Here is a 13,469-nt window from a genome sequence, read left to right on the forward strand (position 1 = left end):
ATAGTCATAAACAAATTCAATCACATGACAATACAGGCTGGATAGACCAGTTATCCTCAAATACAGTGGAATGTATACTTAGTGAATTGGGTGATTTCACAACGCGATCAACTAATGCAATTGAACAGACTAGGGGTGGTGCTAGTGAGGATTCTATGCCACCCCCACCATTGAGGTTGACGATAGTATTAGTGAAACATTACCCTCACCAGAATTTATATTACCAGATTTTTCCCTATTTAACTCAGCCTTGCACCATACTAATGTTTACAGCACAAATATCGGTGACCTCTTTAATTCTTTAATGTCAGGGGGTATCGATTCGAGCCCTTCTTGAACAACAGATACGAGTTTGCGGAGGGAGGGGCAGTTTAAAAGCATCTATAGCACCAAAAATATATTTTTCATAAGAAAATGCGAGCGCACTCTGTTCATAATGCTTGCATACAGAAATGTTAGCAGTTCGTCCACTTTTGGAAAATTATGAGGAGTTTTTCTGGATTGAGTAAGCAGAATTGTGACTAAACTAGATAATTATAATGAGGAGGGTAGCGGGTCGTTTGTTTTATTTTTTAAGAATTTAAGCCAAAAAATTTTTAAATTTAAAAAAAACATTTTATTTTAAGAGGTGGTTGGGAGGGACCGTGGTCTATAGTTTTAAAATATCATTCTGATTTAGAGGGTTGTAAAGGAATACAATGAATCTGATTTGATGTGAGGCTACAGTGTATCAGGTATGCATTTTAAATTGCCGCCTTTAGACCCCTATTGAAGGATGCTTCTAAGAAAAAGTTGGACATATTGGCAGTTATTGGGGATGGGCCAAAGTTTCCTAAAGTAGGTTTCAATTGTTTAAATAGTCAATTTCCCGTAAAATTAAAAGGGACAAATAATTTTGAGCGGGCTCTAAAATTGGAGGACAACTAGGCCCCCTTCCCCGCTTATTTGTTCCCCGAAGTCACCTGATCAAAATTTTGAGATAGCCATTTTGTTCAGCATAAAAATCTAATCTATATATCTTCCCAGGAGGGTTTAAAAAGGGAGACTTTGAATAGATTTGGATGGAGGAGGAGCGGGCTTAGCTGTGTTAGCCTCAGGCGGCTATATACTGTGTTGTGTTGTTAGTAGTAGTAGTAGTAATCTACTTTGACCCTGAAGTCCCTAAAATAGGACAATTTTCCCGAAAGTCACTATAACCGCTCTCAAGGAAAATATGCCAGTGAGTTATATATTTCTGTATATAACTTATATATTCAGTGAGTTATATATATTTATAAGTAGTAAGTTAAATATATCAGTAAGTTATATATTTCTGTATATAACTTATATATTCAGTGAGTTATATATATTTATAAGTAGTAGGTTAAATATGTCAGTGAGTTATATATTTCTCTATATAACTTATATGTTCAGTGAGTTATATATATTTATAAGTAGTAGGTTAAATATGTCAGTAAGTTATATATTTCTGTATATAACTTATATATTTCTGTATATAACTTATATATTCAGTGAGTTATATATATTTCTAAGTAGTAGGTTAAATAGCTCAGTGAGTTCTATATTTCTGTATATAACTTATATATTCAGTGAGTTATACATATTTATATGTAGTAGGTTAAATATGTCAGTGAGTTGTATATATTTATAAGTAGTAGGTTAAATATGTCAGTAAGTTATATATTTCTGTATATAACTTATATATTCAGTAAGTTATATATATTTATAAGTAGTAGGTTAAATATGTCAGTAAGTTATATATTTCTGTATATAACTTATATATTTCTGTATATAACTTATATATTCAGTGAGTTATATATATTTCTAAGTAGTAGGTTAAATATGTCAGTGAGTTCTATATTTCTGTATATAACTTATATAGTCAGTGAGTTATATGTATTTATAAGTAGTAGGTTAAATATGTCAGTGAGTTATATATTTCTGTATATAACTTATATAGTCAGTGAGTTATATATATTTATAAGTAGTAGGTTAAATATTTCAGTTAGTTATATATATTTATAAGTAGTAGGTTAAATAGGTCAGTAAGTTATATATTTCTGTATATAACTTATATATTCAGTGAGTTATATATATTTATAAGTAGTAGGTTAAATATGTCAGTAAGTTATATATTTCTGTATATATTTTATATAGTCAGTGAGTTATATATATTTATAAGAAGTAGGTTAAATATGTCAGTGAGTTATATATTTCTGTATATAACTTATATAGTCAGTGAATTATATATATTTATAAGCAGTAGGTTAAATATGTAAGTGAGCTCTATATTCCTGTATATAACTTATAAATTCAGTGAGTTATATATATTTATAAGTAGTTTGCGTACCTCCATAGGAGGCAAAGACCAAGGGGGAACCTTGTCCCTGGGGGTCCATAATAGAATTTGGGACACCCTCGCCCGGGGTCATAAATACAGGCGGAGGAGGATTAAGACCCCTCAAATGTACACTCAAAAGGGTCCACCGGTTTGTCCACAAGTCCCATGAGTTGCAAACCTTCTCCCAGTAATGAGTTAAATTGCATGGTGATGCAGAACACCATCGCGGGAGGATCCTCTATAGGAGGACAACTGTGGCAGGGCGTAAGATCCATATCTATGGACAACGGCCTCTGCAAAGGGGTGCCTCGACCTTTTCGGGGTACCTGCAAGACTGGGGACCTTGCAGTCATCTCTATTACCACTTGAAAAGTGGCGTCCCTCGAGGAAACTATAGCCTAGTAAACGACACAGCATTCGCACGGGATTCTGACTAATGGACAATTCTTCTGGGCTTGGTATGTTTTGATGGGCGTCTTTGGGCTGAAAAACCTCTTCCTAGCTAATTTATCTTATGGGTTGCCTCCGCGTAGTAGCATCATATTTGTAGGCACGAATATATAATGAGTCAGAGGTAATAGACTTGGGACTGTCTGTGCATGATTTTGACTGTTGTTGATAGAAGAGCATCGCCAAGTGCTGAAAACCATGTTGTGACCAAGATGGGCCCAGGATTGCACAAAGCCTCCATTCAGGGAGGCCCCAGGAACCTCATTATGTCCGGTTCTCATCCGGCTTAAGCACTTCGTTGTAGACTTGTAAATATGTTACGCCCGTCCTGCACTGGGATCTAGATAATTGCTTTTCCTGAGGCGAAAATAATTTCAATGATTTAAAGAACATGAAAATTATCCTTGTATGGTATACCAGACAAATACATTAAAGTGATCAGTGCTATGTACGAGAATAACACTGCTGCGGTTAAGGTAGGAAATGACGTTAGCAGCTGGTTTTGTATTAAATCAGGAGTTAAGCAGGGCTGTGTTCTATCCCCCTTTATATGGATTATTTTGATGGACTCTGTTTTAAGGAGCACAGGAAAGGCAATGGGAGACCACGGAATCAAATGGGGAGGAAAAAATTTCCTGGACTTGGATTATGCTGATGATTTAAGCATCCTAGATGAAAGTGTGAGCAAAATGAATGAAGTTTTAGAGGTTTTGTGATTTCAGGGTGCTAGAATTGGTTTGAAAATTAATGTTAGGAAGACTAAGTCACTAAGGCTAGGAATAAGTGAAGATGAAAAGGTGACGTTGGGTAATGAAAAGATTGATCAGTTGGGCAGCTTCACTTACCTTGGTAGTATTATTAGTAAAGATGGTGGAAGCAGTGAAGATGTTAAAAATAGAATAGCCAAGGCTCATGGTGTTTTTTCATAGTTAAAAAAGTCTGGAAGAATAGGAAGATAAGTCTGCATACCAAGATTAGAATATTAGAAGCTACAGTGATGACAGTGGTCAAATATGGCTCTGAAGCATGGACGCTTGGAAAATCTGATGTAGATTTGCTAGATGTTTTCCAGAGAAATTGCTTAAGGATTGTTCTGGGTACCCGGCTGACTGACCGTATTTCAAACAATAGGCTATACGAAAAATGTGGCTCAATACCGCTCTCTAGGGCTATAATGAAAGAAAGGTTCAGGTGGTTAGGGCAAGTTGTGCGGATGAAGGATGATAGATTGCCGAAGGTTGTTCTTTTCGGCCAACCATCTAGGGCTAAAGAGAAAGCTGGTCGTCCCTGTCTGGCGTGGGAGGACGTCATAAAGAAAGATTTAAAGGAAATTGGAACTTCCTGGGGGGTTGTAAAACGGGAGGCTTTGAATAGATTGGGGTGGAGGAGGATCGTGCCTAGCTGTGTTGGCCTCAGGCGGCTTGGTGCTGCGGTAAGTTGTTAGTAGTAGTAGTAGTAGTAGTAATGCACATGTAAAGATTGGTGTTACTGTACCACTGCACGACACAGAATTCGAAAAGGGCCAGAGTTCTGATAAAAAAGGGGGTTATATTTCCAGTAAGGTCTCCGTCTATTGAGTCAGAACTGAATTTGGCACTAATTTTCTACGTACCTCCCTAAGGAGCATATGTAATAGGATTCTCCAATCCCATGACGGAAGTTAGTAGGTTTTTGAGTAACGGTAAAAGAGGGGGTGTGCTATTATTGTCCAACATGTCTCTCAAGATTTCGTAGTAATTTAAAGTTAGAGCATTACATGAAACATTGTAAAGGTCATGGATACTAGGCTGTGGAAACGGTTAGCAGAGATAAGGAGATCTAAAGTTTTAAGAACTTTCAGAACACGCTCCTACAGAGCAATAAGATCGCTTTAGACTCTTAAGTGAAACTCACAGACATGTACGATTCGTCAAATCCAAATCGTGTTAAAATACATGAAGTCATAGGGGTCTCTTACTCTCATGCGCAAAGAGACTCCAGTAATACCATGCAAGTACTGGATGTAGTTGAGTCGTTGGGGATGAAGACTGCATGCACACAGCGTTGACCAGTGTAATTAAAACAGCGTGCAATTTCTGCAATTTTCGCAATTAAAAAAGCGGTCAATGGTGCAATTTCTCGCCTATGCTAGACAAACTATACTATGCTCCTATCACCAGATGACAAATTGGCCATAAAAAATAAAAAATATGTTGGGTTTGCAAGGGGGAATTGGATGATGGTATTGGGAATGGGGCAAAGAGGAAGGTGATCTACCACGATCATTTATGGCAGGAAATTACATCGGGAGGGAGTAACTTTAGAGGGGTTGCACATCAATCATGCAATATAAACGTTTGACAGCAATATTCTGTACCGGTTTTTATACACTATTCCAATTACGATTTAAAGTTTATTTTACCGGCGTTGGCCCGCATTGCCAAGGGGGGAGCTGTAGATAACGCCTGGATAAATGGTTCTTTTTCTTATAATTTCATATCAAAATCATCGAAGAAGCTACTGCTGCTAGAATTAAGGTGGAAAACAGTTGACAAGGGTAATACGGGCCTGAATAAAATACGTTTTTTAAACTCTTTCAGTTTCTTCCCCAAGTCCTTAAGTAAATTGATTCAGGTACAGAAAAGCAAAAATTTTGATAGTTTCCCCTCCTTAAACAGCGTTTCGCCGATGATGAAATGTATGATTTATCGACGTGTACGGGCAAGAGTGCATATGATTACTACAACTCTACCTCAAGGCTAAATGAGGTATCAATACAACCTATCAAAGCATTTTAAAATTCCCCTACTAAGAGCCAAACCACCACTGGTAACTATAAATTTTCCAAGAGGATTTTGGCAAAGGGTGAGTGTAAAAAATGGGTGGGATTACTGTAAACTGTTCTTAGCCAGTGATGTACTGACTCTTTTGGACATAGTATGCAAAAACACGGATAAAATCTATGGGGAATTTTTGCTGGATTTAGGATATTATTTTTCCATTCCTGATCTGGTGATGGACTTGATTCTTAAAATCAGCAAAGAAGAAATAGGTCTGATCACCAACGTGGACCAGCACCTGCTTATAGAGAGATCAATGAGGGGTAGGTATATTTTTCATGGGGACCGTATCATGAAAACTGATCCGACCGGACAGAACACCGATGAAAAGTCAGACGCAGTTTTTTTGTATATGAATTCCCTTTACCCGTCGGCAATGCCTCACTACTGTTTGCCGTGTGGGAATTACAAATGGCTTAACGATCGATATGCTTCGATTTTCATCAACATTGCTACCGTTGAGGAGATTGGGGCACAGGGATGGTTTTTTGAAATTGACGGTGAAATATCCATGAAATTCCATGACTCGGTAAAAAAAACTTTGTTTTCCCGGGCATAAATAAGCCGGTGGGTAGGGACTCCCTGAGTCTATGCAATTTATCTTTAGTAGAGGATGGGAGCATGCAATGGGTGCCTTCAAAGCAAAACTTCTTGCTGACCTCAACCCAAAACAGAATATCGTTGTTCATCACGTGATATTCAGATGGATGCTGTCCAATGGTTTCAAAGTCAAAAAGCTTCATAGAGCCCTCCAATTTGATTAAAAGCCCTATATGAAAATTTTTATTGGCACCTTTGTCAGTAAAAGTTCACAAGCGAAAACGAAAGGTTGAGAAGGAAATCTATAAACTCATTTTAAAATCAGCCTTCGGTAAAATCGGCGAAAGCGTACGAAACAGAAGTCGCTGTGACATTGTAACCAATCCTAAAGATTGTGCTCGAATCAATGCGGATACAAACTTCAGATCCTTCAGAATAATGGACTCTAATATGGTGCTCCTACATCTTAAGAAAAGAAACATTATTTTAAATAAAAATATTGCAGGCGGGAGTGCAATAACGGAAATATAAAAAAACTCATGTTGTCATTTTATTATAGGCTAATGTAAGCAAGGTACAAAGGCCGATTGAGGGACAAGTTCAAGTGTATTACGGGGACACTGATTCATTCCTGTTAAAAGTTAAAACTGAAAATTTGTTGAATGATTTGGAAGATGGAGAGCACATAGCTTTCGGATGGACTACACTAACTGGAATAAATTTCTCTACCCAGAGCTAGTAAAACACCAGGCCCCAAATCAATTGTTAATACTAAAATATGAAACGGGAAGCGATCTAGGGGGTTGGGGATGGGGGGGACCCCATTTCAAATTAAAAATGTAGTTTTTTGTAAATAAAAAATGTAATATTATTTTAAGTGTATTGTTTAATAAATGTTGTAATTTTTTATTATAAATAATTAAAAAAAAGCCTATTTATTAAATTTAAAGTGTGATATTATTTTAAGTGTATATTCCTAGAGCCGATTTCTAATAAATGTTGCTTATGTTTTTCTTATAAATAAATAAATGAAAAAAAATCTTAAGTGCATTTTTTGTTTAAAGTGCCTTTTTCTAATTGTATTATTTGTAAAGTGCTGCTTTTATGATAATAATAATAAAAGAAAATATGATTCTTTATTGATTTTTTTCTTCTTATTATTATTCTTGAACGGAGTAGTAATAGTAATACCTTTTTTACACAGTATTGGATACTGCATGAGTTACTGTCTCAATTTTTCGTTTGTATCTTATCCTCTCACTCTCCTTCAGTGACTCTACCTCGTCTCAATTCTTTCCTTTCTAATTCTTATGTTATAAGCTCTTCTTTTTTCATTTCATAGCGTGATATAAATTTGTTTACCAATATGTGTGTGACTTGTAGAAGCATTGCTTTGAGTCGAAATGTTCATGTTAATTGTTTCGTTTGTTCATTTATTTAAAAATAAAAGGTTGATTGATTGAGTAGCAATACGGAAATTATTTAGTCATTAGACATCTATAGTCTACAGTTAGTTGTAGGTGAGCTGTTGAAGGGAAGAGCAATATGTATCAATTTAAAACACCGTTCAGATCGTTTCTGTTTTGTCCATCAATGTCAGGTGTATCGACACTCTTAAATAAAATAATCAAAAATTGTGATAAAATGTTAATGGAAAAGCCGAAAAATTCTACTATTGCTACAGTATTTGGCAGGAGTTATCCGATTAAATTAAAGGTATTACTACATCAGTGCGGATACAATTCATACAGGGACTTAATGTTTTCGACATTATTGTACCAAACTCTTGGCTGATTATTGACGATTTAGCTGAATCCATTGAACAATGATCGCAGGAAATAATAATCACGGATTCAATTTATTTTCCTTGATATATTTCACTAGTGCTTCTAATGCAGCTTGAGGTCTATTTATATGCACAATGTTCAGTTTCGCTGCAAAGCAAATTGCTCCTCCAATATAACTTTACTTCATGATATCACATATCTAGCATTCATATCGTCCCATTCAAGGCTTAGTCTACTCTACATCCTCGTGTATTTTCCACTGGTACGTTTGGTACTCTCGCCCTTGTATCATTGCTGCTACCTGCTCCACCATCAAGCTCCAATAGTGTAAATGTACCACTCATTTTCTTTACTAATATCGTCTCAAATAATAATAAACTGTTCTCTCTTTCTCTGAATTCAAGTCTCTTACTTATATGAACTACAATGAAAATCACTCCTTATATTTGAATCTGATTACTATACTAATCAAGTTACCGTATATGGACTACCCTCTGTATCAGCTCTCTCTGATTGGGCCAGACAATGGGTTTTGCCTCAGAAACCAGTCCGGTCGCCTTTTATGGTCTCGTCCTTGAATATCTAGTCCCAAATATAACATGCTCGGTCACTTTATAGGTCCATAATATGGAGAGTTTGGTCGTTTTGTACGATCTAGTTCTGGACTACATACATGATTACTACTAAAGCCCATTTCCTTGATAACTATATTAATTCTAAGTATTTGCTATAATTCCTATAAGTTGACACACTAAAATAGGGAAGTTCTGTCAAATGTCCTGATGCGTATTTGCATGTTGTGCTGAATATAAGTTACCAATTTAGATTACTTGAACCAGTTCGAATTCTGTATCTGTCCTTGTCACATGTAAATTTACTGTATTATATGCATAAATAAACATTTTATACTCTAAACATAAACTTTGTGATGGTTAGAGACTCTAAACATACTCCACCGGTCGAACCCAGACAATAGGCCAAAGCTACCATAAGACTCCAAAGAGAAGAAGTCTCACTTTGCAAAGTAGTACACAACTTTACAGGGAAGTAGACAATTCACAGAAAAGTGATGCAAACTTTACAATATACTGAAGCAGGTGGTGCGACTTTCAATAAGATATTAGGACTCTTTGGGGATGTTCCCCCTCGTTCAAAAATCAGGCAAATATTCCCAGGCTCCTAGCTTTTGATGAGTAACATTAAACTTTGCTTTTCTTCTTACCGCAGAATTCATTTATGATTCGATGGGATCATCCCTTTTATTCATACACTGAATAAAAGTAGATTTAGTACCCTGCAAAGTACTTTTCATAAAATTAGATTCGTAGAGATTTACTACGAATCTCAAATGGTAATTTCAGATTTGAAAATTTGAGATATGCAGATAGAAGAAAAGCAACAGGGATTATCACATCGAATCGTAAGTGAATTCTGCGGTTAGAAGAGAAGCGACATCAAGAATCACAACGGACCCCGGAAAAAAATTCAATTCAATAAATTACTCTTTGATTCATTAAAAAGAATGAGGAATTGAATTCACGGCAGAATTTTTTAAGTTCAAGTGGTAATTTTGGCTGGAACTCAATAGAAAAAGTTTGTATTTCTATAGCTCGTAAACGGAGTTCTCGAAAAAGCTCATTTTTATATATTTTCTTATTATTCAATTGCCTGACATAGAAATTTTAAAATAATCAAACAATGTTCGAATTTGTTCTTTTACTTTTTTATTATTCAGCTGGCAATATTTCAGTCGATTGCTTTGACATAAATTGTGTATATTGGATTATTCTTGGTTGGGTTGCCTATATTGACTAATTTAGGCTGGTTTTTCTGCATTGAATAATGTCTTCATGAAGCAACCAGGATTTAGTTGACTGATTGAGGTGTTGGTGCATTGATTTATTGGTTTTCAGGTAGCCTACCTGTATCAAGTGGTCGGTGCAATGATTCGTGGCTTGTTCAGTTACATGGTGAAATTTATATGGTGGGAACATAGTTCAGTTTTATGGTGAAAATTAAAATAGATATGTTTATATCAAGATTAGATATACAAATTTCAAGCCATAAAAGATAATTTTGCATGATATTAAAATTTCCATTGAAATAGACAAACTCACATGTAATCATAGGCAGCGCAATAGCGCTGAATAAGTAAAGAATGATGTTGGCACAATGTATAATTTTTTTTTCTTCTTGGATTTAGACGAGGGCACTTCGAATCGAAGGAGTTGTCGTAAAAACTTCGAAAAGGGCTCATTTAGATTCGAAATTGGAGTGGCTAGTACTCTTTTTAATATTCGAAAGTGATTGAAGGGCAACCACCCCCCCCCCTAAGTCCATCAATCCACCAAACCCATCCAATAAAGATTTTGAGATAGTCATTTTGTTCAGCGTAGTTGATTTCCAGATAGAAAATATGTATTGAGGAAGTCAATCCCCCACAACCCTAAGGGGAAGGGTATTAAGTTATGTCCTGGGGGCATATATGAACGATGCTGGCAAAATGTATTATTTTTTTCCCTTTAGACCAGGGCCCTTCGTATCGAAGAATTTGTAATAGAAACTTCGAAAAGGGCTCATTCAATTGGAAATTGGAGTGGCTTGTGCCCTTTTTAATAGTCAAAAGTGATTGGAAGGCAACTAACACCCCTTCAACGCCCACCATTTCACGAAACGCATCCAACAAAATTTTGAGATAGTCATGTTGTTCAACGTAGTTGATTTCCAGATAGAAAATATGTTTTTGAGGAGGTCACTCCCCCACAACCCTTAGGGCAAGGGTTTTAAGTTATGCCCTGGAGGCATATAAGAACGAAGTTGGCACAATGCATTATGTATTATTTTTTTTCCCTTTACACCAGGGCACTTCGTTTCGAAGAAGTTGTCATAGAAACTTTGAAAAAGGCTCATTCAATTGGAAGTAGGAGTGGCTTGTGCCCTTTTTAATAGTTGAAAGTGAATGGAAGGCAACTAACACCCCTTCCACGCCCACTATTTCCCGAAACACATCCAATCAAAATTTTGAGATAGCCATATTGTTCAGCGTAGATGATTTCCACATAGAAATTATGTCTTTGATGAGGAGACTCCCCCAAAGCCCTTAGGGCAAGGGTTGTAATTTATGCCCTGGGGGCATATAAGGTTTTTATAAAAAGCTTTGTCATAAAAAATTCAAAAAGGACTCATTCGATTTGAAATTCAAAGGGCTAGTGCCCTTTCAGATATTCGTAAGTGATTGGAGGGCAACTAACCCCCCTATCACACCCACCTTTCCCCCCCCCCAATCAAAATATTAAGATAGCCATCTTGTTCAACGTAGTTGAGAGTTCTGGAAATTAGATCTTGGAGGATGACAACCCCCCACAGCCCTCAGGTCAAGGGTTGTCAGTTATGCCCTGGGGGTATCTAAGGTTTTTATACAACGTGTTGTCGTAGAAACTTCAAAAAGGGCTCATTTGATTGGAAATTGAAATGGCCAGTACCCTTTTTAATAGTATAAAGTGATTGGAAGGCAACTAACACTCTTTCCAAGCCCACTATTTCCCCAAACTCATTCAATTAAAATTTTGAGATAGCCTTTTTGTTTCACGCAGTTTAAAGTTCAGGAAATTATACCTTTGAGCAGGACACTCCCTCCCCCCACAGTCTTCAGGGCAAGGGTTAAAAGATGTGCCCGGGGGCATATAAGTTTTTATTGAAATCTTTGTCGTAGAAACTTGAAAAAGGGCTCATTCGATTGGAAATTTAAAGGTCTAATGCCCTTTTTAATAGTCAAAAGTGATTTGAGGGCAACTAACCCCCCTCTCACGCCCACCTATTCCCCAAATACATCCAATCAAAATTTTTAGATAGCCATTTTGTTCAGCGTAGTTGATTTCCAGATAGAAATTATGTTTTTGAGGAGGACAATCCATCACAGCCCTCTGGGTAAGGGTTGTAAGTTATGCCCTGGGGAAATATAAGGTTTTCATAGAAAGCATTGTCTTGAAAACTTCAAAAAAGGCTCTTTCGATTGGAAATTTAAAGACCTAGTGCCCTTTTAGATAGTCGAAAGTGATTGGAGGGCAACTAACCCCCCTCTCACGCCCACCTTTCCCCCCAATCAAAATTTTAAGATAACCATTTTGTTCAACGTAGTTGAAAGTTCTGGAAATTAGGCCTTGGAGGATGACATCCCCCCATAGCCCTCAGAGCAAGGGTTGTAAGTTATGCCCTTGGAACATATAAGGTTTTTGTAGAATGCGATGTCGTAGAAACTTCAAAAAGGTTTCATTTGATGGAAAATAGAAATGGCTAGTGCCGTTTTTAATAGTCAAAAGTGATTGGAAGGCAACTAACACCCCTTCCACGCCCATTATTTCCCCAAACTCATCCAATCAAAATTTTGAGATAGCCATTTTGTTCCATGCATTTTAAAGTTCAGGAAATTATATCTTTGAGCAGGACACTCCCCCCCCCACAGTCTTCAGGGCAAGGGTTAAAAGATGTGCCCGGGGGGCATATAAGGTTTTATTGAAAGCTTTGTCATAGAAACTTGAAAAAGAGCTCATTCGATTGAAAATTCAAATATCTATAGTCCTTTTTAACAGTCGAAAGTGGTTGGAGGGCAAATAACCCCCCTTTCATGCCCACTTTCCCTTAAACCCTTCCAATAAAAATTTTCAGATGACTATGTTGTTCAGCGGAGTTGATTTCCAGATAGAAATTACGTTTTTGAGGAGGACACTCCATCACAGCCCTCAGGGCAAGGGTTGTAAGTTATGCCCTGGGGTCATATAAGGTTTTCATAGAAAGTATTGTCTTGAAAACTTCAAAAAAGGCTCTTTCGATTGGAAATTCAAAGGCCTAGTGCCCTTTTAGATAGTCGAAAGTGATTGGAGGGCAACTAACCCCCCTCTCACGCCCACCTTTCCCCCCAATCAAAATGTTAAGATAACCATTTTGTTCAACGTAGTTGAAAGTTCTGGAAATTAGGACTTGGAGGATGACATCCCCCCATAGCCCTCAGAGCAAGGGTTATAAGTTATGCCCTTGGGACATATAAGGTTTTTGTAGAATGCGATGTCGTAGAAACTTCAAAAAGGTTTCATTTGATGGAAAATAGAAATGGCTAGTGCCGTTTTTAATATTCGAAAGTGATTGGAAGGCAACTAACACCCCTTCCACGCCCATTATTTCCCCAAACTCATCCAATCAAAATTTTGAGATAGTCTTTTTGTTCCACGCAGATTAAAGTTCGGAAAATTATACCTTTGAGCAAGATCCTCCACCCCCCCCCCCCACATTCTTCAGGGCAAGGGTTATAAGTTATGCCCTGGGGGCATATAAATTTTTATTGAAATCTTTGTCGTAGAAACTTGAAAAAGGCCTCGTTCGGTTGGAAATTAAAAGGGGTAGTGCCCTTTTGAATAGTCGAAAGTGACTCGAGGGCAACTAACCCCCCTCTCACGCCAACCTTTTCCCCAAGCACCTCCAATAAAAATTTTAAGATAGCCATTTCGTTCAACGTAGTTGAAATTTCTGGAAATTAGG

The sequence above is a fragment of the Artemia sp. Qi Xiang Cuo genome, chromosome 2 (assembly GCF_049724085.1).
Source record: "Artemia sp. Qi Xiang Cuo chromosome 2, ASM4972408v1, whole genome shotgun sequence".
Taxonomy (NCBI): domain Eukaryota; kingdom Metazoa; phylum Arthropoda; class Branchiopoda; order Anostraca; family Artemiidae; genus Artemia; species Artemia sp. Qi Xiang Cuo.